General features: G+C 39.7%; 1 protein-coding gene across 3 annotated transcripts in view; it reads right to left on the bottom strand.

Moving 5' to 3' along the window:
- The window catches only part of LOC134212626 (diphosphoinositol polyphosphate phosphohydrolase 1-like), a 55,817-nt gene that overhangs the window by 21,596 nt on the left and 9,657 nt on the right, over positions 1-24,564 (bottom strand). The window contains exon 1 of one of the 3 annotated variants that reach the window (XR_009979314.1): positions 19,662-20,274. The gene's annotated coding sequence lies outside the window, so the exon portion shown is untranslated. Of the gene's footprint in view, positions 1-19,661; positions 20,326-24,564 lie in introns of those variants that run through there. The other 2 variants (XR_009979313.1, XM_062690639.1) reach the window with 2 other exon arrangements.

Raw genomic sequence — 24,564 nt, forward strand, 5'->3', positions numbered from 1 at the left:
ACTACAGACTACAGTCTTTTAAATACGATTTATCGTTATTACTAAAAATTCTTAATTGCTCCAAGGTCTTCGGGTGCGGAATTCCAGAGAAAAATAGAATCGACCATCTTATATTTCTGCCTGACGATTCCGTAATAGGAGAAATGGTAAGTCTTTGAAATAAATATGTGAACAGTGCTTTAGATTCATTAGAATTTCGTTACAGGTAAATCGTGGGGTAATTAATCCATGAAGGACTTGGTCCAGAGAAGCCTGAAAACCACCTGAAATGCGGACCACTAATGGAAGAAATCATTCGGAGACTAACCGTTACCATCTAAGAAGATTTCATTAAGCGTTATTTGCATGCGGGGCACATAATTAGGTGTACATTATAGATAGTAGAATCTATAGATGAGCGAAAGCATGGCTGAGTCGATTTTTTTGCCCGTGCACACGCGCATATGACGTCACAGCCCTTAACGTTTCCATTGAAATCGTGACGTCATGCTCGTTTGGAGACACGTTCCACTATCTATAGTGTACATAGTAGATATATTTGGTGAATAAAAATGTGTTTTTGTTGATTTCGTTTTTGTTTTCATGTTTAAGAATCTGCAAATAATCTGTATCAAAGCAAACACAATTTCATTGCCGGAAAAAGGGTATTTATTTACCCATTTTGCAAAAATTTGAGCTTGTCCCGATGGGTAAAATAATACCCATCTTCTGACAGAAACATGACTTACCCATTAATGGGTAAACCGGTTTTACTCATTAAATGAGTAGTGGCGGTTTTGACGAAAATGGGTGCCATAGTACCCATTAATGGGTTTTAGCCAGTAACCGTGAATGCAAACTCTAACTTAACCTCACTTATTTTGACAGTTCACAGAGCTTGTTTACAAGGTGTTAGAAGAAAAATCGATGAAGGGAAAATTAAAATTCATATTTTTAGTTTAAAATTGCTGTGATCCGAATATTTTAGTGTTATTCTTTGCATTCAGCAAGAAATCAATCGCAAAGAACATCTACATACGAATAAAATGACGAAACATTTTTATCGGAAGCTGCGCCGGAGGCTAAGTCCCGGAGAAAAAGCTCTGTGAACTGTCAACCTACGTCATCATGCACTGGTCAATTATCACTCCAATCCTCCTTACCACTTCAAAACCGGCGATGGATAACGGCCGACCTTCGCAGAGACATCATCAAGTTAACGGGCAGGCAGGGTCAGTACATCATTGCCGACCTAAATGCCAAACATCAAGCCAAAGACAAGTCAAAATGGCGCCTTCTAAAGGGGCGATATTGGGCAGTCCCGTCGAAGATATCACCGAGTCGACTGAGGCTGGTCTAATGGTGCGTGGAAGACAACATCGATTACCAACGATATCCACCCATAAACTGAGGAAGTTGACGTGTAGCTTCACAGCAAAGGCGTTTTTCCAGGCCCGTGAACCACATGTACCAATAATTGCTCGTCAAGTAAGCAACGCTCTAAATATTGATACGCTCATCAAAGATTTCATTTGCGTATTGTGACTCGCAGGCAGTACCAACGTACTGGACTGTCTGTGGTTAGGACACGTTGCAATCAAATGACAGAAAATTATCCAGACCAGAATGGTGAACCTCAGAAATAGTTATTTCTCCAATAAGATTCGCGTTCTCCCAGCCTTGCTGGGAACGTGAACAGTGTAAACCGGGTTGATATTGGTTCGAAATTGGGCGAATGTCAGGCGAAACTTTCATTAGGGAATAGTTAAAAATATGGGTTCGTTGGGAAAGATGACCTCAAATAAATTGAAGAGTCGATTGAGCGAATAAAAGTTTTTGACGGGAAAGGTCAATTTGATCCCAGACGTCCCAGACGACAACGGGTCTAAGAATCGCTTGATAACTTCTGCAGGGAAGGTTGCCGATATAGGTCGAAGCAACTGTTAACAAGCATCAACAACCATTTGACTTCCAACGTCTTTTTGGAGGAGTTGAAAATCTCAGCTGACGAGTTGACGGTCTATAGCAATTAAATAATCGATCTTTAATCAGTGTCTGCTTCTTAGCTACTGGAAGTCATCCCCATCCGGAAGCCTGGAGAGAATCCTTCCCCTCTTCAAATTCAACGTCTGATCTGCCTTCTCTCATGGTTATTCAGGCTACTTGATTCTACATCTTGTTCAAGAATCATTTTGGTGTCAATCGTACACCAACTGACTCGAGTTACCAACGTCCTCAGGTCGAACAAGTTTGTTTCAAGAACAGACAAGATCAAACACCTCTGCCATGGCCTTCTTACTAGATGTCGACAAGGCATTCGATAATGCTTGGCATTATGGCCGCACAAACTACAACGCTACAATATTCCCCGCTGCCTGCTGAAAGATCATCATCAATTATCTGTTATTAATTATCGGCCAGGACATTCCCTAGGGCAGTATCCTTGTGTCCCTGCTGTTTAACCTGTTTTGCTGTCCTACATTGCTATCAAAGGTGCGATTGGCAGATCTGGCGTGCAGCGGAGCGGCACCATCATTGCACGGTCGTATAGATTCTGTTCCACTGAAGAGAAACGGGAACGTTCAGGCTTATTCAACACTACCAATACAAATTACATTCGCTTAGGCGAATTTCTTCTCAAGTTTTGCAAAATGTAAACGTGAATGTATGAAATTCTACTCACATATTAAAAATTATTGTTTAGAAGCGTCTCGTACGAAAAGCGTGCAATTATAAGCATTGTTTTGATACATTACCTCAGAACTGTTTCCATATTTGATTCTGTTAGCACTGCAAGTCAAATACTAAACAACTTTTTAAAATAAAATAATCAATCTATCCATAGTTATACAGATGAGGCATGTTGTAGTAAGCAAACGCGACTCCCGAGCGAATATGAATCTAAGTATATATTCTATAGTTGTACTCAGGGCCGGATTTATGGGGGGGCCGGGGGGGCCGTGGCCCCGGGCCCCCACAAATCTTATGTACCAAAACCAACCTTTTTGTACATTTTGGGGCCCCCACATACCGTCGGCCCCGGGGCCCCCTTCCGGCTAAATCCGGCCCTGGTTGTACTGAAGCGAAGGCGCCACATCGTAAATGGTGATAGAGCATTTTGTATTGCCTATAGCCATCAGGAGTTATCAATGAACTGACATTTTACCGCGACCAGCGATCATTCATTGTTAGTTGTTTGTCTCCTAACTCCCATCTATCTACCTACCGCAAACTATAGTACATCAAGATGTTTCAGTTCGCATCTCCTATGCGCGGTTATTTCGTATTGAATCTCGTGCTCACATTCTGCATGCGTCATTGGCTTGAAATCCTGCTTTTGCTTACCTAATTAATTTTGCCTCCTACATCTTATGCATATGTTCGGTCGAATAAACGAAAAAATTGGAGGCACGCATGACACTCCTACATTATTCAACCTTTACGTTCTAAAACACTTTTTAGGAATTATTTCGTTTAACCTGTATCATGATAATATGATCTGTACGATTATACGGATTGTTTTTGGTGATATGATAAACTTATGGTTGGAAAGCAGCACCCCCGTGCCTCGTATTAGTTTTTCTGACCAATTATAGTCTATCGCTTTTTAACAAAATGATTCTAGAAATAGGAATCAAGTAATAATATGGTCGCTGTGTGCGGGAATGGGAGTGATGATCAAATAGAACCTCTTCAATCTCGTATATTGTATGTTAAGAACAGCTCTTTCAAATGAGTTGTGCACAGGGCTGGTGCAGACTACATTTGCATATTACCCGAAATTAAAAGACGTCGCCTAATTTATAATGAAAATAGTGTTTTACGCATGAAATTTGATGTAGGGGGTGATTTTTTGAATATGTAATTTCCGTTTTTTTACCCTTTTTAGATTTTAGAGTGATAATAAATTAAAGTCGGTATTTTTAATTTTCAATTTTTGTACTTATTTTACAAATGTAAATCAGTTTATGGTTTGGTACTGCAAAAATATGTGGATGGTATACGTTTTTATTTCAATTTCTCTCCACGAACAGCCCGGATAGCCGTGTGGTGTCGGCAGCTGGTTATCTAGAATAACGCTACAGATTGCCTGTTCCAGTGACAAAAGTCCACCATACAGGTGTCTTCTGATTCTCAGTGTGACGCGGCTTTATGCTTACCGAATAGCGATTTTACAGATCGGTCACATAAAGGATATATTGTCTCTATCAATTCTTTGACATATTTAAGATCAACTTTCCAAAGAAATACCTATTTTAAACACCACTAATTATTTTCAAAATCAAGAAAAATAAATGAAATGGTACTACAGTATAAACTGGTCTGAAGTTAATCCAAAATCGGGCGAATGTTAATCCAAAATAAAATTGCACACTTTTCGGATTTCTTGTTTCAAATTTTAAAAATTGGAGGAGCCTCGAACCGATTTTTTTTTGTTGGATTGTGACCAATAGCTGATCTATTATGATATATGCATGCCCCGTTAGAGTGATTCAAATTTTGACTTTTTCGCTTCCCTCCCCTATCCAGTAACTGTTGTTCACTAGATTTGCCATTTTAATCAGCCTACTAATTTTGTTTTGTTTATTTTTTTGGTTGATTGTGCACGCATCATTTAAAGTTTGAATGGAAATTACCGTGGAAATAATCTTTGTTTACAAAAGCAGATAAGTCGATTTGAAAATTTTGTCTTGAATTGTTAGTTTACTTTATTAATAGGGTAAAATCAGCAGTGATTCAAATCGTTCGGGGCTGTCAGTTTGAATATGAATCTGAAACATTCGTTTTCCCAGCAGCTGATCTAGATTCATTTTTTATACCAGTCAAATGTCAAAAAAATAAAACTGGTATAACGCTCCGTTCTATTTACTGCAAATTTGAATCACGATTGAATCACGAGATTCAAATATTTTCCAATTGTTTTGGTGTACGAATGCGTCACTTTATCTACGGATCAATCCACTTTGCAATTACAGCGCCTATCTTGGCGCCAACATAATGATTTTATTTAATTAAAAATTTGAAAAACATGAATGGAACACTGCTGGGGAAACCAGCGAGTTTGTTCTATTTTACTCCAGATTCAAAGTAGAAAAGTGGTCGAAAATTTGGAATGAAACTGAATCACTACTGATTTCACTCTAAGGGTAAAATCAGCAGTGATTCAAATCGTTCGGGGCTGTCAGTTTGAATATGAATCTGAAACATTCATTTTCCCAGCAGCTGCTCTAGATTCATTTTTTATACCAGTCAAATCTCAAACAAAATAAAACTGGTATAACGCTCCGTTCTATTTACTGCAGATTTGAACCACGATTGAATCACGAGATTCAAATATTTGCAATGGTTTTGGTGTACGAATGAGTTACTTTATCTACGGATCAATCCACTTTGCAATTACGGCGCCTTTCTTGGCGCCAACATGATGATTTTATTTAATTGGAAATTTGAAAAACATTAATAGAACAATACTGGGGAAACCAGCGAGTTTGTTCTATTTGGCTCAAGATTCAAACTAGAATAGTGGTCGAAAAATTGGAATGAAACTGAATCACTCCTGATTTCACTCTAAGCTTACTTCCTTGAAGAGCTTCGAGCTCAAAGACTCATTTCAAGACAAAATTTTCAAATCGACTTATCTGCTTTTGTAAACAAAGAGTCAAACGAAGATTTGACGAATCTGATAGCTCTCCCACGCAAACCAACACCATCAATAGGTAGGTGAAAGACTCCGCTACTTGTTGATGGTGTTTGTTTGCGTGGGAGAGCTATCAGATTCGTCAAATCGTCGTTTGAATCTTTGTTTACAAAAGCAGATAAGTCGTTTTGAAAATTTTGTCTTGATTTGTTCAGAAAATTTTAGTTCATAGTCCGCCACTACAATTTTTTTGTCGACATCTATTTAGGCTGCGGCAACATAAAAAAAGCCAGGTTGCCATTTTTGCATTCGTATATCATGAGGCTAACACGATGATACTTTTGGGTTCATTCACAAATTACATAACGCAAAAAACACAGATATGAACCCCCACCCACCCCTCCGTGACTTGTTTGTAACATTTCCTTTATACCCACCCACCCCCATCTGTGACGCATAACGTCTTACCAAAATTTCACAAAAATGATAAATTGGTATTTTTAGCGAACTCTTCCTTAACTTTCTTCATGGTACATAATAATACTGTCAAATTTGAATTTAATTAGGAATTTCGTTTTTTATATTATTTTATTATCTTAAATGTCACCCGTAACAGAACTAAACAAACCCACCCACCCCCTAGACAAACCGTAACATTTTGTAACGCAATATTGTGTACCCACCCACCCCTTAATGCGTTATGTAATTTGTGAATGAGCCCTTTATGCCCAGGGAAGTCGAGATAATTTCCAATCCGAAAATTCCCTAGACCGGCACCGGGAATTTAACCCAGCCACCCTCAGCATGGTCTTGCTTTGTAGCCGCGCGTCTTACCGCACGGCTAAGGAGGGCCCTCAAATACATATCATTTTGAAAATTTTAAAATTATTTGAAGTATTGCATCCCATATCTCGTTGTGGAAATTTTTTCGTGATTCTACTTTTTCTTTTTTGACATTTCTCCTAGCGTATGGTTTAGTAACCAGTGTTGCCACATTTTTATCTGTACCATGGGCTCAAAAATCTTTTTCATCTGTACCGAAATCTTCAAAAATCTATACTATAATCTGTACCAGACAGTATGGTAAATTTGTGAGTAAATATTTAAAAATATGCAATGCAACTCAATTTATTATTGAAAAAGTTTTTTCAATTTGGATGGATGGATGGTCTCATAGGAGAGCATAGATAAAAAAACTTGGTCAACTTTTGAAAAGTATCTAGTAATTTTTTTCACAATATCTAAAAATAGCTCTACCTCGTTTATGGCTACAAACGATAGATCAAGAATTCATGAACCGATGACTTCTGACTCGGGATAATATCTGACGCGTTCAGGATGATTAGCTTCATCGTTCCCTGAAGGAAATTGAAATTATCCGGAAATTTGAAAAATAAATTGTCAAAGAAAATCATTTTTTTAAGTAATTCATGTTCATTTTGCATCTGTTTCTGATTGTCATCACATACAATCAAATGTAAATGTAGATTTCTATATCTGGAATGGATCCTTTGAAAATGTCTTAATATTAGCGACCATTGGTCAAACATTTTTTACTGATAATTTAGCCTTCGAATAATCGAGACTGAAATGTCGTTGGACGAACTTTTCGTTTTGACCTCCATGAGTTAAATATTTTTTATAGCAGAAGCATCTATTCGATGGAAACTGAAACAAAATATTCTTTTGTAAGGCTTGGTTTGTAAAAAATCTGCACCAATCTGTACTTATTGGAGAAAATCTGTAATCTGTACCGGACAGAATCTGTACCACAATTTGTCAAAAAATCTGTACCTTTCCAGATAAATCTGTACTTGTGGCAACACTGTTAGTAACCTATAAGGGCACTGCATGGAAACATCTCGTTCTCTTTCGTTCCTCATAAAGTTTGACGTTTACTGGCCTTGTTGTTTTCTACAAGATTTTTTATGTATACAGGTTATCCGACTTGTCAATATCCCCAACTCAGCCATCTTGGATTTTTGTATGGAATTTATGCTCGTTTGTTTACTTTTTGCACTGAAAATGTATGTTTCCCCCCCGCGCTGGTTATTCCCATCTACTGACGAAGTCGGATAACCTGTACATAAAAGAATCTTGGTTTTCTAATTTCTTTGCAGCGAGAAAGAGACAAAGCAGTCCGTGCAGTGCCCTATTAGGTTCTGCAGCATCTGTACGTAACCTCAATCTGGTGAAAGATCAGTAGTACTTCTTGTTGGACTCAGGGGCAGCCAACCAATCACGAGCTCGACCGTTGTCGGAGTCAGTCGAAAGTACTACTGAACTGTCAAAAAAGTTCATTCGACGAGGACCGAATTCATTCGTGACGTCATGCTGCAGAACCTAATAGGGCACTGCACGGAACAATCTCTTTCTCTTTCGTTCTTCATAAATTTTGACGTTTACTGGCCTTGTTGTTTTCTAATTTCTTTGCAGCGAAAAAGAGACAAAGCAGTCCGTGCAGTGCCCTATAGGCCACTGCACGGACTGCTTTGTCTCTTTTTCACTGCAAAGGAATTAGAAAACAACAAGGCCAGTAAACGTCAAATTTCATGAAGAACGAAAGAGGAAGAGATTCGTCCGTGCAGTGCCCAATATCGACACAGGAAGATATCGAGATAGGGAGGTTATTTTCCCTGACGAAAGCGAGAAAACAAAATGGGGGCCAGCTGATGCTTTTTTATTTCACCCAGCAAGGGATATAGGACGTCAATTTTAAAATTCTTATTAAAACGTTAAAACACATTTTAGCCTAAGATTTCACTTTTTTGGGTTAGAAATTTAATTTACTTTCATATAGGTAACACGAAAGTTGAATTATTTTGATTAAAAAAACATGTGTAGATAAGGAGCCTAACATGTAGTTTTTCAAAATTCTAACCCTACGTATTTAAAAGTTTTCAACATATCACTGTTAATAACTTGTAAAAAGCATTTTAAAATATACTTCCTATACTTCACCATGTTGAAAGACAGTGATTTCACGCACACGTCCGTCGCCGCTAGATGGCAACAGCGCGGCTGCGTCAAAGCGAATAGAGATGGAGAATGCCCAAATGTATGTAGATTGAAGGGACCGGTAAAACCATTGACATAGGGAGAGATATCGAGATATAGAACCAAGGATGTTAGCGATCATTTAGAAATTCGCATTCGATCATTTAGTAGTTTGTCAATAACTCATTCCAGAAACTGAATTTTAAAATGTGTTGTATGGTGGACTTCTAGTGCGATGGTTTTTCTGCAACTCTGTCTTATGGTTCGTTTATTGAATTCCACTAGTAACGGAGTTATAACTATAGTTTCAGTAACTTAGACTAAATGATAACAAAATTCCAATCATTTAGTTTAAGTTACTGCAACTAGCGCTATAACTCCGTTATTAGTGGAATTCTAACAACAAACCATTAGGCAGAGTTGTAGAAAAACCTTCGCACTAGAAGTCCACCATACAACACATTTTGAATTTCAGCTTCTGGAATGAGTTTTTGACAAACTACTAAATGATCGAACGCAAATTACTAAATGATCGATAACATCCTTGTATAGAACATTGAGATGTAGAGAGGCCTGTAAATGTGTTAGTATCTTTGTATGACAGAGTAAGAATGTTTTAAGTTCACAATCAATTTTTCACCTCTCTATTTTAAATGATCCCAAGATTTGTGTTCCTTTCTAAGAGAAAACGGCGATACGCCACAAAATAAGTTGTCCAGATGAACCAGCATATCAGCTTGTTCGTTTGATTGTACGACATTTCGCGGTAAAACATTCCGCGGTTAACCATTTCGCGGTGTACCACTTCGCGTTCAGATCTTATCGCGGTGCAACATTTTGCGGATTATATTATTTGGCGGTATATCATTCCGCGGTTAGTACTATTTCGCGGTGAACTTTTTCACGGTCAAAACCAATTCGCAGGTTTAATTTTACTAATGTTACAATTAAGTAGCTTAATAATGTGTTCTTTAGCTTTTTAAAGCCTCAAAATTCACCTAATTATAATGTACATGAGTTTATACCAAACTTATATAAATTCAAATAAAAAAAACGGTAGCAGAACATATTTCCAAATGCGACTATGTAAAGAAGGCGAAACAACACACTTTGCCTTATACCGGACAAATGCGAACATTTAAAAAGGGCAAAACAACAGACTTCACATTCTACCGGGCAAATGCAAACATTTAAAGAAAGCGAAACATAACATTTTGATTTATACCGGGCAAATGCGAACATTTAAAGAAGGCGAGACAACAGATTTTGCCTTATATCGGGCAAATGCAAACTTTTGAAGAAAGCAAAACACACATTGCCTTATACCGGGCAAATGCAAAAAATTAAAGAAGACGAAACATTTTGCCTTATTACGGGCAAATGCGAACATTTAAAGAAGGCAGCACATGATATTTCGCCTAATACCGGCTAACACTTAAGGAAGATACATTCTTGATGACAAAGTTCACATATCAAATTATCATATTGACAATAATGTTGTTGATACTTACATATAATCGGAGTCAAAGCTACCATTGGTTCTATAGAGTACCACCCTAGCAACCTATTGATTAGAACTAAATAGAAAATTTGTTCATTCCATTTCTAACTCTCCACGAGATCAGTTCAATAAACTTTTGTTCCTGTTTCAACCACTGTGTATTAAACCGTCTAAGACGAATTAAGTACTGTCCATTTAATTCCACCAGTTAATTTTCGTTATCTTTGCAGATACGTATTTCGACTACAACTGTGTGGTCGTCTTCAGTGTCTTGTACTTGACTCGACTTAAAGAAAACAATCGCAACTTACACTATTTATACTACGCTAGGTACCTAATCTAATCTTATTTGCCTACTTTATTTACCTATACAGTAAATAACTTTATTGTTTAGGTAGAAACTTGAAGAGCCAAGAGCTGCCATTTTCCGGAGGCGAGCCAGCCTGGGGCTGCAAGTCTCCTTAATAAAGCTAATAAAAAAAATTGTTTGAGGTTGTATACAAGACACGACCGCTCGACGTAAACTACGTAAAACCAAATATAGTACATTGAGCCATATATTCCGCTCTATATAGAAGAGAAGGAACTATCCCACCGACATTACTACATACCCAGCTTTAGCAGCACTCCCCACCCTGTGAGGGAGTAGGGACCCCACTGTCTAGCAGCTGGGCTTCCCGAAATTCCCTAAAAGTAGGCAATTACCAAGGATTGGAACGCGCTGCATAGGAGATGAATGAAGCATGACAGATCTAAATTTTTTAATAGTTTAGCGTTGATACTCAAGAGTTTCAATACTACTATCAAATTGGTGGAGAGTTTGCGAATCGATTGATATATAAATCTTTAAAATCCATTGAAAGATAAGAGACCTATTAATGTTACAAATCTTACATGATTTCGTGACGGTCTCGAATTTGGAAATTTTCATTTGTCACCCTGTATCCGAGTCTTCCCCTTAGACGTAGTTTACGTCAAAAAAAAAAAAAAAAAAAAGCTGCCATTTCCCTGATCCTTATTCAACAGCGCTGTTTGTACCTGTCGGTGGATTTCCAAACTCTCAGCTACATCGAGTTTCCATGGGGAAGAGACATTTCTTAAGATTTTAATATTTGATGCCGTAATTGGGTGATTTTCCTTATACACATATTGTAAATGCAACAGGTGCCAGAAGAAGGGCCATATGGCGAAAGACTGTCGTGTCAAGTTGCATGGAGAAGCCAACGTTGCCACGGATAACAAAGCCGTTGCATTCATGGTTGGAAGAAAAACAACAAAGGATACCCGTAGTATAATAACATTCAAGCTAGATTCCGGGGCAAGTCACCATCTAGCTAATGAGAAGAAAGTATTCAAGTCATTAGAGAAACTGGAGCAACCTGTCGTTATTGGTGTGGCGAAGAATGACCAGTCAATGACCGCATGGTATAAAGGTACAATTTTCTGTGTTAACCATCAAGGTGTAGCTATGACCATTTATGACGTGCTGTTTGTGCCGAATCTACGTGCAAACTTGCTATCGGTGAAGCGTATGACCAAGGCTGGTGAGTTTTGGACCAAAATTTGGAGAAATAAAACACGATAACTCGGTGATTGCAAAGTGCCCGCTAAGAGGCGATTTCTACGAGCTCGATGTTTTCTACTCTGTTGATGGATTTGCAAACTCGTGTGCTGTGCAAGATATCAATCTTTGGCATCGTCGTTTAGGCCATATTAGTTGTGGTAATTTAGAAGCGCTCTTGAAATTCGATATGGTCACAGGTATTTCAAACTTGAATGGTAAGCTGGAAATGTGCGATGCTTGTGTTTTTGGAAAGCAATGCCGTGAACCATTCAACGGCACCAGACCTCGCACCCTTCGTCCTTTGGAAAGAATCCATTCTGATGTTTGCGGTCCTATCACTCCTGTAGCCTGGGATGGTTCGCGGTATTTCGTCTCATTTGTAGATGATTTTACGCATTTTGCAGCCGTTTACTTAATCAAGGCTAAGTCCGAGGTTTTCAAGAAGTTTCGCTGTTATGAGGCAATGGCAACTGCAGCAATGGGTCATGCCATATCCAAACTCACGGTTGATCAAGGCCGCGAATATTGTTCCAATGATCAAAAGGAATACTATGAGGAAAAAGGCATTCAAGTTGAAACAACAGCCGCATATACACCTCAGCAGAATGGAGTAGCCGAGAGATTGAATCGGACGATAATAGAAAAGGTGCGTTCGATGCTGGTCGAGTCAAGTGCCCCTAAATCTTTGTGGGGCGAAGCGGTACTTGCTTCCGTTTATCTAATTAATAGAAGTCCAACACGTGCTATTGTTGATCGTAAAACCCCTGCCGAATTGTGGAAGAAACAAAAACCGGATTTGACAAAGCTTCGGGTGTTTGGATGCAAAGCTTATGCATGGATACCGTCGCAGCAAAGGAAGAAACTGGATCCGAAGAGCAGAGCGGCAGTGATGGTTGGCTATGCGCCAAATGGCTACCGTTTATGGAACATCGAGTCTAGACAGCTGTTCATATCCAGAGATGTGAAGTTTGATGAATTCTCTTTTCCGTTCGCTAACCAGAAGCAACCGGCGACTCCTTTGATTGTGGTTCCGTACGATCTGGATGTAAACATCAATGAAGAAATTCAAACTGCACCAAGACCCGAGCAAGAGGGGGAGAATATTGCAAATGTCGGTTCAGATGCGATGCTCATGACAGATGACGAATCCGAAGATGGTGAATCCAATACAGAAACTTCGATACCAGAAGCGCTCCCTTCGCAACAAGAACTTGGTTCAAACCTTGATACGGTAACCACGAGCAAGCAAAACAATGTGTGGTGCCTTGAAGAATGTCCTAGAGGAATCAAACCGATCGATACGAAATTGGTGTTTCGCATCAAGGAAAACAACCCTGTCCGCTATAAAGCCCGTCTTGTAGCCAAGGGATTTCAACAAATTTGGATTATGGTGAAACCTATGCACCAGTAGTGAGAATGGCAACGATTAAGGTGAAGGTGGGTTGAGTACCAAAACAAAGCTTTGAAAGTATTGGTACAATACAAACTGTCATATACTGTAGTAGTATTGGTGTCGTATTTATGAAAAAAACAAAGAATATTAGTAGGGTGGTTCAAAAAACGACCCAGCTCCACCACGCTCACTTGATTCTGTCCCATGCTCCGAGTGTCCTCCAAAAGCCGATTTGAACAAAAACTGATTGAGAACAAGTTTGAACGATTTAAGTTTGTATGAAAACTATTATGGGAAACTAAACCATTCATTACACTGGCTATAGCTTCTCCCCTCCAAACGCTGGTGAAAAGAGAACCCACATAGCTGAAAGCAACATTCCAGAAACTTCACTGAACGCACCTTAGGAAAGATCCGTTGAAATAGCATTTTATACTCCGCTCACCCCCATGTCACACTTTTTGTATGAAGTATCTGCTCCTGGTGAGATAGATATGTATCACAGAAAAAATCTTGCTATTTTGTTGAATTACACAAACACAATGTCAGCGGAACGGAAACGGCAAATTTGACGGAAAATATATGGGCTAACTGTCAAATTTGCCGTTTCCGTTTCTGTTCCGCCGACATTGTATTTGGGGCTTTATTATCATGCTAAAGATTTGCAACCTCGATTAAAATCGACTCCCAACTATTGGAACGTTCATTTAATATGCATTGTCTAAGGAGTTAAAGCCCTTGAATTTCATCCAGTCATATGGTCTTCCCCTCATCAGCGCCCAATCACGGAGTGCCACAATCAGAATAATGTAAAATTCAACCTCGCCATATCAACTGCCATACAAACCTGAAACGACTCGAGCACGGTAAGCCCCTATTCAAACCAGCCGAAACCAGCGAACGACACCCAAAATATGAAACATAACCGACTGAGCGCGGCGGAGCAAAATCAGTTTTGAGCCACCCTGTTTATTAGTTTGCTGCTATCGGTACCGGTGTTTACATTCGCTCCGCGATCAGTTTTTAGTCGTTTTTTTTCGAACAAAAATAGCAGTTTATATTAAGTTTTCGCGTCAAACAAGTGACTGATTTCATAAAGTGATGTTTCATTTGCATTCCATCAACATTTCGGGGTGCTCATGTGCGGAGAAGTGTGTGAAAAAATGATTTTTTCAATGCCCTTTGAGAAGAAGTGAAGTGCAGTGATAAACCAAAAAAATCGCGGACGACATTTAAATTGGCACGAAACTGCTGGTTTAGGGTATATTTCGAGCCGAAATGCATAGGACTTTTTGAAGAAACATGTTAATTATCACGGGAAGTACATAAATATACTGTGAACAGGTTAGTAATCTGAACATTAAACTTTTGTTCGATGCTGTTCGATGCATTCGAATGTTGGTGGGAGTGCGGGAGGTGTGGGGTTGATCCGTGGAAGGTCCGGTGCCATATTGACTGCCATCTTGGTACTCTTCCAACTATGTCCTTAAGACCGTCCTGTCAGTATCTGTTCAATGCAAGATACATATTCAACAATTAGATGTGAAGACCGCTTTTCTGTACGGTGATATTGAAGAAACAGTTTATTTGGCTGATGGCGTGAGAGCAAACTTGGTGTGCAAGCTCAGAAAATCACTTTACGGATTGAAGCAAAGCCCTCGTTGCTGAAATAACAAGCTCAACGAAACCCTGCTGTCGAATGGATTTACACGCTCAAAACATGATTACTGTCTTTATACCAAGTCAAACAATCAAGGCAACATTTACTTAATAATATATGTCGATGACGTTTTAATTTTTGGAGACGAAATCAATTCTGTACAGGCCGAAGGATGTTATCGATCATTTAGTAATCTGCCTTCGATCATTTAGTAGTTGTCAATAACTCATTCCAGAGGCCAAATTTCAAAATGTGTTGTATGGTGGACTTCTAGTGCAAAGGTTTATCTACAACTCTGCCTAACAATTCGTTGTTTGAATTTCACTAATAACGGAGCTATAGCGCTAGTAGTAGTAACTTATACTAAATGATTGCATATTTTGTTATCATTTAGTATAAGTATAGCAATTAGCACCATAACTCCTTTAGCAGTGGAGTTCGAACATCGACCTGTTAAGGAGAGTTGTAGAAAAACCTTCGCACTAAAAGTCCACCATGCAACACATTTTGAAATTTAGCCTCTGGAATGAGTTATTGATAAACTAATAAATGATCGAACGCAGATTACTAAATGATCGATAACATCCTTGAAGCTAAGAAGATACTGTTCAAGAAATTTCAAATGACTGACTGTGGTGATGTGAACTGCTTTTTGGGAATGAAGATCCAATATGATAAAGCCGAAGGAAGACTGTATCTTTCGCATGAAACTGGTATCAACCGCATTCTAAGCAAGTTCGGACTGCAAGATTGTAACCCTGCGAAGACTCCAATGGAAAAAGGGTGTCAGTTAAACGTACAAGAAAAGAATTCGACAACTAAGCCATACAGAGAGCTACTGGGAAGTATTATGTACACAATGTTGTGTGTCAGACCGGACATCAGTTATTCTGTCGGATACCTCGGGAGATATCAACAAACCCCTGTGGATTCACATTTCCAAGCCCTCAAGCGGGTAGCTCGTTAATTGAAAGGCACGAAAAATCTCAAACACCAATATACGAGTAACAAGTCCTCTTCAGTTTTAATTGGATGTGCCGACGCGGACTGGGCCTCTGACAGTACAGACGTCAGTAAGTGGATAAGTTTTTCAAGTATTCGGAAATACGGTATCTTGGGCCAGTAGAAAACAACAAACAGTGGCATTATCTTCAAGTGAAGCGGAGTATGGTGCTTTTAGTCTGGCTGTTTCTGAAGGCATATGGTTGAAGAAATTCTTACAGATTTAAATATAATGTCGATGAATGAATCGTTTACTATCTATGAAGATAATCACGGATGTATTTCATTTATTTAGTTAACATCTAAACAGATAACACTGAATCAACAATTTGACGCCACAATACACGGTTCGAGGCCGCATCTCTCCATCCTCGGATACGCCCCACGCTCGCCAAGTCGTTCTGCACCTGGTCTGCCCATCTCGCTCGCTGCGCTCCACGCCGTCTCGTACCTGCCGGATCGGAAGCGAACACCATCTTTGCAGGGCTGCTGTCCGGCATTCTTGCAACATGTCCTGCCCATCGTACCCTTCCGGCTTTAGCTACCTTCTGGATACTGGGTTCGCCGTAGAGTTGGGCGAGCTCATGGTTCATTCTTCGCCGCCACACACCGTCTTCTTGCACACCGCCAAAGATGGTCCTAAGCACCCGTCTCTCGAATACTCCGAGTGCTTGCAAGTCCCTTCTCGAGCATTGTCCATGTTTCATGTCCGTAGAGGACAACCGGTCTTATAAGCGTCTTGTACATGACACATTTGGTCCGGTGGCGAATCTTTTTCGACCGCAGTTTCTTCTGGAGCCCGTAGTAGGCCCGACTTCCACAGATGATGCGCCTTCGTATTTCACGACTAACGTTGTTGTCAGCCGTTAGCAAGGATCCGAGGTAGACGAATTCCTCGACCACCTCGAAGGTATCCCCGTCTATCGTAACACTGCTTCCCAGGCGGGCCATGTCGCGCTCGGTTCCGCCCACAAGCATGTACTTTGTCTTTGACGCATTCACCACCAGTCCAACTTTTGTTGCTTCACGTTTCAGGCGGGTGTACAGTTCTGCCACCTTTGCAAATGTTCGGCCGACAATGTCCATGTCATCCGCGAAACAAATAAATTGACTGGATCTGTTGAAAATCGTACCCCGGCTGTTACCCCGGCCCTCCGCATGACACCTTCTAGCGCAATGTTGAACAACAGGCACGAAAGTCCATCACCTTGTCTCCCCGGCGCGATTCGAACGAACTGGAGTGTTCGCCCGAAATCTTCACACAGTTTTGCACACCATCCACCGTTGCTTTGATCAGTCTGGTAAGCTTCCCAGGGAAGCTGTTCTCGTCCATAATTTTCCATAGGTCTACGCGGTCTATACTGTCGTATGCCGCCTTGAAATCAACGAACAGATGGTGCGTAGGGACCTGGTATTCACGGCATTTTTGAAGGATTTGCCGTACAGTAAAGATCTGGTCCGTTGTCGAGCGGCCGTCAACGAAGTCGGCTTGATAACTTCCCACGAACTCGTTCACTAATGGTGACAGACGACGGAAGATGATCTGGGATATCACTTTGTAGGCGGCATTAAGGATGGTGATCGCTCGAAAGTTCTCACACTCCAGCTTGTCGCCTTTCTTGTAGATGGGGCATATAACCCCTTCCTTCCACCTCCGGTAGCTGTTCGTTTTCCCAGATTCTGACTATCAGTTTGTGCAGGCAAGTGGCCAGCTTTTCCGGGCCCATCTTGATGAGCTCAGCCCGATACCATCCTTACCAGCTGCTTTATTGGTCTTTAGCTGTTGAATGGCATCCTTAACTTCCCTCAAGGTGGGGCTGGTTGGCTTCCATCGTCCGCTGAACTGACGTTGTCATCTCCTCCGCTGCCTTGACTTTCACTGCCTGTACTCTCAGCGCCATTCAGATGTTCCTCGTAGTGCTGCTTCCACCTTTCGATCACCACACGTTCGTCCGTCAAGATGCTCCCATCCTTATCCCGGCACATTTGCACATTTCGGCTCGCGGCACGAAGCCTTTGCGGGATGCGTTGAGCTTCTTATAGAACTTGCGTGTATCTTGAGAACGGCACAGCTGTTCCATCTCCTCGCACTCCGCTTCTTCCAGGCGGCGTTTCTTCTCCTGAAAAAGGCGGGTCTGCTGTCTCCGCTTCCGTCTATAACGTTCCACGTTCTGCCGGGTACCTTGCTGCAGCGCGACCGCCCGCGCTGCGTCCTTCTCCTCCAGAATCTGTCTGCACTCTTCGTCGAACCAATCGTTCCGTCGACTTCGACCCATATACCCGACATTGTTCTCCGCTGCGTCATCACGGATTTATCTCAATAGCAAAAAATCTTGAATGCAAGAGGGCGAAACACATTGATGTAAAGCACCACTTTTTGCGAGACCATGTCATCAAAGGAAATATCAAGATTGAATCTGTTTCATCCAACAAGCAATTGGCAGATGTTTTCACTAAAGCACTAAAGCACTTAAAGTCACTTTCAAGAACTGTGCAAATCCCTTGGACTGGCCGATTAAGAGGGGGTGTTGATACATATAATCGGAGTCAAAGCTACCATTGGTTCTATAGAGTACCACCCTAGCAACCTATTGATTAGAACTAAATAGAAAATTTGTTCATTCCATTTCCACTCTCCACGAGATCAGTTCAATAAACTTTTGTTCCTGTTTCAACCACTGTGTACTGTTAATTACAAGAAATGTATATGTTTTTTGGAAATAGCATACAATAGTGTGTAAAAGAAAAGAGGAAAATAATTGAAAGAAACGGCCATATAAAGAAGAGGAAATTAAGAGTTGGTAGATAAGAATGGCGAACTCTTAAAAATAAAAATAAAGTTTAAAAGATAAGCTAAGCTTGAATACCGCGAAACGGAGCACCGCAAAATTATACATACTGCGAAACGGAATACCGCCAAATTGTATAAACCGCGAAACAGATTACCGCCAAATGATACAGACCGCGAAATGGTACACCGCGGAATGTTTTACCGTGAAATGTCGGACAACCGTTAGTTTTATTTAACCACAATTACTATGAATCCAATACATATATGTTTACTTCAATACGAGCATCCATGACTTTGTAAGTGATTGAACAAATTTTCAAACAAGTTTGGATGTGCAAAATGCTATCAGACACTATGCAAACGATGCAAACATTCGAATGCCCTAATTTTGGCGTAAGCATGCTTTTGGAATTACCTGATTTTCAGCTTGAAATTAAAATGCGAATGCCAATAACAAACTTTGCTGGGTTTGCTTCGAATACAATGATGGAGCTGTCCAGAATATCATTTCAAGAAATTCGTATAGGTAAGGCAGCTAAAGGATTGATTCTAATAAACTTCCTGAGCCAATACCAAAACTTAAAATGATGAATCCATTTCAAACTGATTCGCCACTAGCCCTGGAAAAACAGTACGATCGAATGAATTCTTGTGATTTTGATGCTTTTCATTTGTCATAGTCGTAACAGACCAAAGCCAGAAACTCATGTGATTTTATGGAAGGATTATATAAATTTAGTGGAACTATTTTTGTACATACTGTGGTTTAATTTTGTAATTCATATGGAAAGCAAATGAGTCATATCTGTGATAACCGACTAGTAGCTTTGTTTAGTTGTTTATACAAATATTTTCCATTCTGAAAGATGAACTACCCCGCTATGAAAAAAACCTAATAAATTAAATATGACTTTTATTGTAATGCTTCCAAGATTGTTGCAAGTGTTGCTTCTTCTATTTTATGACTAGGTAAACCGCTTATTCTTATCGAACAAAAATAAAATTATTCGCAACACACATATTGAATCGTGAAACAACCTTCAAATTACTGCCTCGTCTTTATACTCAAGCCGCGAAGCCCTTGAGATACACACCTGTTGACCGGTTTGTCAGTCCCACCCCAAGATTCAACTTACCACCCGGAAGGGATCTCCGTTCCTTTGGTTGCGGCACAAAGCAGCTAGCTACGGATCACAATCAACGAACGATTTTTACTAATTTGGACCGAATCCGGCAGAGCATCCATCTTGAAGGATAGCTTTGGGTTAGAGAATTGCTTCTCCCTGTTGTGCGTTGTTCCGAGATCCCACCGTAGGCCGGATCCGCTTTGAACTCGTTGATGCGGTGGCACTTGAAAGCCGCCCTCGCTTCTCACCAAGCGAGTATCCTCGTCGGCAAATCCGTTTAAATTCCAACCATCCACAAATCACACACAACTCGGGAAGCTGCACTTTTAATGCTTACACTGCGATGTATCGTGCCGAGCTCACCGTTTGAGGGATCGCGAAATATCTTCCTCTCGATCCGTTCGTTTGCACAATTTCCGGCAAAAAGAAAGTTTTCTCGCTTTTCCAGCAAGAAGAAAAGTATTCCGATTACAACTAGTAGTTCCTCCGCGGCTCGGCTGATGGTGATGGAAAACACACACACAAAACGACGACGGGCGAAATGCGACACAACACCCCACGGCACACTCCGTCACTCCTGCTGTCCGTTCCGACCGTGCGATTATTCCCGTCCGGCTTGCTGTCAAACTAAAGATGTCAAATTGACGTATGATATACACTGTTATTTTGTGTTCTGAAAATTAAAGTAAAATTTTTTACTGTCGGACTTTTGTCGGAAAAGCGCACAGTGGGCACGCGATCGACGAAAGATACGTAAAGAAAAAAAAATTATTGCCATTATTGCGCTTTTTGCACTTTACAACACTGCTAAAAAATCAATAATTTTCTACATATGTAATGACACATAAAACAATCAGAAATCATCCGCTATACATTTTATATGGGCTTTATAGAACATAAAATCATGCAGATACTCTTAATAAGCATGAATGCTAACAAACAACTGCATCTCTTTTAGAAAGTATATGTGGGGACCAATGGTTAAAAACCATAACATCTCACACATAAAACAGACAATGATGAAACATATAGTTGATACTGATACTAACCATGCGCAAAACCACGAGAAGTGTCAAAAGGAAGGACAAAAATACAAGTGAACGCATGCTGAACGACGCTTCGGAAATTTGGGTTTTCTTGCAGGTAGGACTTTTTAATTATACCTACACAGCAAAAAAATTTGTTGAATATTACATCGAAATCGCTGCAACCAGTTGAGTCCATCGGAATATGAATATTACACTGCGCGACGCACTCGAGAGCTTGCTGTGTAATAAACAAGAGCGACGTAATTTCTCCCGATGTAATAAATAAGATGATGTAATCGAAGCGATGTATTAATGAATGTGATGTAAAACCGTCCAAAATGTATGATGTTGAATTAATTTATTTTGGGGAATAATTTTTTTGGGAGTTTTCGGTTTTTATTTATTTGATTTGCTAAATGGAATGTTTTTTGTTCTCATTTTCTAATTTTTATTGCATACATACATACATACTATAGTTATTATTTTATACTTAATGCATTTTATGGTTCTTTGTTCAATAAATTCAGATGCTGTGCGAATGGGAACAAGCCAACGGGAGTGGAACAAGCTAAAAAATAGTGTTGTGAATTGTGATTGATAACCCGCTGAGTGAATTCGGGCCGAATGCATGTTTCCTTCTCCGGAAGGGATGCCTTCTCCCTTTGATTCGTTTTGATTTGATGACGGAGACGGTTGTTGCGGTTGTTGTGGATGTTGGATTGCGGATGTAGTTGGAGACGGTTGTTGCGGATGTTGGGGATAATGCTGCTGAACCGCCTGTTGGCCTGATGCGGACACTAGAAAGAAGGTGCTGAATAAAGATCGGGAAGCTCAACAATGATGCCGAAAGTCTGCTGCTAAACACGATGAGGCAAACATTAGGGACGTTATTGGCAAATTTGTGTGCCGTTAGTTATGTTTTAACCATTAGATGGATTTCACAGTCGTTTCTGGATTACTGATAGTGAAAAGCATATAGACATTGTGAAAAACGAAGATCTTCGCCATTCCGATTGCATCATGCTCCAATTGCTACTCATAATGAAGAAATAAATATAATCAAATACAAAAGTTCGTTTTATTATTTTTTCATGTTACGAATACCAATATATTTATATTGTGATTTCAAATGAATTAAGAAATGAATTTAATTAATCAAATCCATTCAATTTTATCTAAGCATAAATAAATTATATGTGTGCTCACTTATACATTTTCTATAAGGCTTACACATAAAATGCATTAGATGGAAGCTATTGCAAAAATCTATATCGCTCACACATAAACTTGATATGGATTTTTTGCTCAGTGAAGAGTTTTGCGGAATATTTTTCTCACGGTCATCTTTTTCCCACACTCAATATTGTCGCGCTTATCTTTTTCTAGACTTTCGCGGCGGTCGTACTCTCGCAGGCTCGACTGCGAAGGTAGACGTCAAGATAGCCGCCAGGTTAAAAAATAGGGAAAATTTTCCCTCTCAAAACAAAACCACGTGCTTTTCGCCAAATGACAGCAGTACTCGATTGTATTAGTGAGAGGCAACCGGAGTCACTGAGTACATACATGGAGAGTGTTTATCATGACAAGTGCATACGGTGGGTAAGATTTTTATTGACTCTGTCGTGTTTAGTGACTGTTGCGATTACCTGAGAAGCAGCCAGCAGGACGCCGCAGTATTCTATATTTTCTCGAGATGCATAATACACTTAAAAAAACAGAAAAATCGATCAACCTGAAAAGAGTGGGTGTGAGAAAAAGAAGCGGGCAAATCACAATCTACACCCACCTTTCAAATTGGTGAAATCGGCAATATTTAAGATTTCTATTGTGTATTTCTCGGGTACTTATTCAAAAGGACGTATGTGATTTTGTAAACAAAGATTCAAACGTCGATTTGTCCAATCTGATGGCACTCCGACTCCTTCGGCTACGTGTTGGTGGTGTTGGTTTGCGTGGGAGTGCCATCAGATTGGACAAATCGACGTTTGAATCTTTGTTTTCAAAATCACATACGTCCTTTTGAATAAGTACCCGAGATTTAGACCCAAACTGTTTGTATGACGCTGATAAACTGAAAGCAAGGCCCACTTCCGACGAGATTCACACGAAAAAAATAAAATAAATATATGCAGCACTGCACGGTATTATCTGTCACGAAATCGAGCTTGTTTTGTCGCTGACAACGTAGCTGGCACCGAATTGAAGTTCGGAAGTCGATTTCCACACTTCGGAAGTAAAAAGTCGGAAGTCGGAATTCAATTTACCCGAATAGAAAATACAATAGAATTACATTAAAATATCATAAAATTACAATACACCCGCATAATGAAAAACGACATGCCATGCAGTCAAAATTACATATGTGTTATAAGATATATTGTCACTATTCACTTCATTGTTAGCATACAATTTTAAGCTTGATTCACCATACCAAGCCTACATCAACACTTACTGTTAATACATAACATGCTGTCGATGTGTAATTATATAGTTCTTGAATTGTACATCTACCAACTGATGTATGGTACATCGAAAATTTTGTTCGAAAAAACGACCAGATTTAAATGTTAATTATACTTAACCGCCCATTACTCATATGGTAGTTTGGCCGTTTACCATCTTAGCTACTGTTGAAACAGTATATGAGACTGTCCATTTATAGTTGACTACTATTAGTGAGACCATCGCTACAATACCACTTATTCTCTTCAATTATAACAGATGCGGTCTACGTATGGTCCATGATTATGCGGGCATTTTATTTAGGGTTCATTCACAAATTACATAACGCTAAAATTGACCATTTTTAACCCCCACCCACCCCCTCGTAACGTTTTTTTGTATGGAATGGTTCTAAAATTTGTATGGGCCGTAACAAAAGATATTTTAGTTACTAGATAAAGATTGTCGCTACTGTTCCCTTTGTTCTGCTGTCCGAAACATGTGTGGTACATACCTGTCAAATCGTATGGATTTTCCTTCTTTGACATTTAGCTCCCCTATCCTCGCCAGCAAAAGATGTTCCGGACAGCGACGACAGCGACAATCTTTATCTAGTAACTAAAATATCTTTTGCCGTAACGCTCGGACAGACACCCTCCCACCCCCAAAAGCGTTATGTAATTTGTGAATGGGCCCTTATGAGCAATCAATTCTATTGTTCTTTTATTGTATCAATTAATTTTCCTTATTGTTGTTCCAATAAACGTACAATAAATTCTATTGACAGAAAAATGTTGACAATAGAATTACTATAAATTCTATTGTAATTGCAAAAATTTGTTCGAGAAATAAACGATTTTTTATTGTTACGGTAACTAACAACCCCTATTTTCTATTGTAAAACTTCCATTTACAATAGGATTTATGGTGGAAAACAATATTCTTAATTGTTATTCTATTGTGAGTAACAATAGAGTTAATTGTAATTACAATTAAATTTGTCGTATTGTTACAATAATTTCTATTGTAATTCTATTGGACTTTTTTATTCGGGTAGTGCTGGCGAGAAGATATATTGTCGGCGTAGCACCAAGTTAGAATTCAGAAGTCGGGACTTCCGAACCGAACTTTCTTCCGAAGTTTTATTTGTCAAACTAATTGATGCGTTGTACCTGGAGAAAAATCCAACTTCGGTATAAAAAGCGGTATAAATTTATTCCGGATACACAATATAGTTGAACGGCGACACAGGCGAGGCCTTGTTGGTGAAAACAAAACATATTTTAGTTACTAGATAAAGATTGTCGCTGTCGTCGCTGTCAGGAACAACTTTTGCTGGCGAGGATAGGGGAGCTAAATGTCAAAGAAGGAAATTCCGGACAGCAGAACAAAGGGAACCGAAGCGACCATCTTTATCTAGTAACTAAAATATCTTTTGTGAA

Source organism: Armigeres subalbatus, chromosome 2, assembly GCF_024139115.2.
Source record: "Armigeres subalbatus isolate Guangzhou_Male chromosome 2, GZ_Asu_2, whole genome shotgun sequence".
NCBI classification, from domain to species: Eukaryota; Metazoa; Arthropoda; class Insecta; order Diptera; family Culicidae; genus Armigeres; species Armigeres subalbatus.